Genomic DNA, 3,748 nt, shown 5'->3' on the forward strand with positions numbered 1-3,748 from the left:
GTCGTTATATCTTACAATACCTATGTTAGTTGTGGTCTTTTTTATTACAAAGAACCTCGAAAAACTAATAGGTCTTTTACTCTTGTTTTCATTATTTTGTAAACATAATCAAAAAAGAATATTAAACTTCCCTTCTATACGTTCTGAAACACCTGACGAGCGATACGAAAAATCGTGTCTGGTCTATCTGTCTAAAGCCGGACGCCTTAATCTTGCCAAAGGTGGCCATAAACAAATCGGCTCCATGTCACCCTGTCCCTTGTCATTTCACTGCCCTCCCCACAAACTTACACCACACTCCTTCTCAGAGAGAGAGAGAAAGAATGGATAGATGGTTGGATGTAGAGATGCAGGGTTGGATGGATGTAATGAGAGAGACAGACAGACAGACAGACAGACAGACATTACTTGTTACGCTTGCAGCTTTGTGTGTGTGTGTGTGTGTGTGTGTGAGAGAGAGAGAGAGAGAGAGAGAGAGAGAGAGAGAGAGAGAGAGCGTGTGTGCGCTTAAAGAAATCCTAAAGGAAGATACGTACTGTATCCATTAACCTCCTCAGCTCGAGGTGGTCATTTTATAATTTATTGCTGATGTCTCCACATGGGTTAGTTCAGCGTGGAGGAGACTGTTGGCACTGGAGTGGGTGTTTGTATGAGGGTGTATATAGCTTTTGTTTATCCAGTCACTCCTAAAATATAATAATCATCTGTAGCTAAGCAGAGGAGAAATGATATCGTAGTGAATAGGCTTGTTAGTGTTTTTTTTTTTTTTTAATGAAAGGAAGAAGGAACCAAAGGCCAGGACGCCGAAAATTGCTCTCCAAGAAAAAACAAAAATAAAATAACAGAGAGCCAAATTCAAGATCAGTTAAATTCGAAATGTCTGGACACACTGCGTTTGAAAGACTGGTCATAGGCAGTCGGAAATACAAAGTGAGACAGTTCCAGAGTTGACCAGGCGACTTTAATGAGCTGAGGGGACTTATGGAACTGTAGAAGTGAGATAGTGTTTTCAGTAACTCCTTTTCTGTGGGGGGGGGGTCACAAAGAACCTGTGACCCCATAAGGAAGCTTCCTAACACCTTTTCCTAAGCGATTTGTTTTGCTTCTTACACCTTACTGTCCTTTTCAGTAGTATACAGTATATATCCTCTTAATATCACAATACTCTGCATAAATAACGTACGCTAGATTATTAACCAGCCATATCCACAGATAAATCGCTAAGGAACAGGTGTTAGGGAGCATCCTTACCCGAGGGGAATATGGGCCTTGGAGACATATTCTGAGTGACTTGAGATTTCCTTAACGCCTTCTCCTAAGCAATTTATTCTGCAAATTACACATCATTATCCACTTATCGATGCAAACTAAGTCGATATGAAAGCGATGTAAAGAAAATACATTAGACTGTTAAAGAATTGATAGATAGACAGATGGATAGACAGACAGCTGGATGGATGGATGGATAGATGGATGGATGGATTGATAGAGATAGATAGATAGATAGACACACACACACACACACACACACACACACATTGACAGATAGATAGGTTGATTGATATAGGTATGGATATATTGATAGAGAGTGATATAGATAGGTAAATTGATGGCTAGGTAGATATAGATAGAAGTGATGGAAAGGTAGTTATAGATATAAATAGATAAAGATAGACATAGATAGAGGAATAGATAGATTGACTGACAGATAGATAGAAAGACAGATACATAAGATATAATAAGTAGGAACAGATGTCTGGAAATCTGGAAAGCATGAAGAAATATGAAAGCAGTATGATGTTAGTATGAAGTAATACTGGAACAGTATGAAGGGACATGAAAAATATGAAACTATGTGAAATAATAAAGTCTTGAGGTGAAATTTCGTAACCTTATTGAGAGAAAAAAAGTAAGGGTGGGTGGGAGTATGGATAGTAATGTAGTATGAAGTAGTATGAGGAAGTATGAGATTAGTATGAAGCAGTATGAGTGTAATATGAAGCACTGTGGAGAAGTATAGTAATGTAATATGAAGTACCACGTTGAGTACACCGCTTCCCGTCCGATCAGCGAAGTTAAGCAACGTTGGGTCTGGTTAGTACTTGGATGGGTGACCGCCTGGGAACACCAGATGCTGTTGGCATAACGTTCTCCCTACGTGTCAAGTGGGGTTGGTGGAGGATTAGTGCCCCTCCCTGTAAAACAATTAACTCTAAGCCCTTGGCCACCCTGTTTGGGATACATGGTGTCTGGCAATGATGATGATGATGAGGAGGAAGTATGAAATTAGTATGAAGTAGTATGAGTATAATATGAAGCACTGTGGAGAAGTATAGTAATGTAATATGAAGTAGTATGAGGAAGTACGAAATTAGTATGAAGCAGTATGAACGGAATATGAAGCACTGAAAAAGTATACTGATGTAATAAAAAGTTGTATGCATCATTATAAAAATAGTATGAGGCAGTATGAAATTAGTATGAAACAGTTTGAATGTAAAATGAAGCAGTGTGAAGAATATAGTGATGTTAAGTATGAAGCAGTATGAGCGTAGTATGATGCAGGATGAACTTAGTGTGACGCAGTGTAAAGAAATATAGTAATATGAAGTAGTATGCAGCAGTGTGAAATTGGTATGAAGCAGTATGAGTGCAGTGTGAAGCACTGTGAAAAAATGCGATAGAATGAAAGTTTAAGGTGGAAATTAGTGTGAAGAAGGACGTAGTGATAGGAGTGAGGACAGGTGATGTAATATGAAGTAGTGTGCAGCATTCTTAAATTAGTATGAAGAAGTATGAACATAGTTTGAGTCAGTATGAGCGTAATGTGGAGCACTGTGAAGAAGAATGAAAGGATGAAGGTTTAACGTGGGTATTAGTATGAAGAAGGGAGTAGAGGTGGTAGTGAGGACAGGTGATGTAATATAAGGTAATTCTATCCTGCTCTATCCCACCCCCGTCCACATTCCACAGGTGAGAAAGCTGTCCTCACCTGGCCACACACCTGTCCTACCTGGTCCACCTTTATAGATTAATTTTACCTTTTCAACCCTTTTTTTTTTTTTTTCCTTATGGGATGCGGGTAACGATTCACTGTTTTATGATCGGTAAAATATCTAGCTATCTACCTGTCTATGTATCTGTTTATCTATTTATCTATCTATATTGGCTGTAACTATCTGTGCCTGTTTATCTGTCTGTCTGTCTGTCTGTCTATTTACGTCTCTCTAAGTGTCACTATCTCTCTGTCTGTTTAACTATCTGTCATTCTATCCATCCGTCTCTGCACACACTCTCACATATTCTCTTTCTCACACTCACTCACTTTCTCACACCCACTCACTCATACCTGCCATTCACCTTTCTCACCTGACCCACACCTTTTTTATTCAGTTTTACTTTCCTCATTGTGCTCTCTCTCTCTCTCTCTCTCTCTCTCAAGCTTTTTTCTTCAATATATCTTTCCCACTGCCTATGACCTCCAGTTTGTTTAATGATGTGTGACAAGCAGTTTCGGAATGAACGAATTCTGATTTTGGATTTCTATTTCTTCCCTTTTCTTTACGTACAGGCATTTTTTTCAGCCTGAGCCTTGGGTTCCTTCTTTTTTTTAAATAAACATCTGTCACACTACACTTGTCTTGGTCACTCCCCGCACCACAAAAAAAAAAAAAAAAAAAAATCACGACACACCACACCACACATCCATTGTCATACCACCACCACAATTGTATCACCATCACCACAT

At 39.0% G+C, this 3,748-nt stretch overlaps 1 pseudogene; it reads left to right on the forward strand.

Annotated features, from left to right (window-relative positions):
- Window positions 1-2,024: 2,024 nt before the first annotated feature.
- Window positions 2,025-2,143, forward strand: LOC145418819 (5S ribosomal RNA; annotated as a pseudogene).
- The last annotated feature ends 1,605 nt before the right edge of the window (window positions 2,144-3,748 follow it).

Source organism: Coenobita brevimanus, chromosome 116, assembly GCF_032717465.1.
Source record: "Coenobita brevimanus isolate Jiangsu-jjx chromosome 116, ASM3271746v2, whole genome shotgun sequence".
NCBI classification, from domain to species: domain Eukaryota; kingdom Metazoa; phylum Arthropoda; class Malacostraca; order Decapoda; family Coenobitidae; genus Coenobita; species Coenobita brevimanus.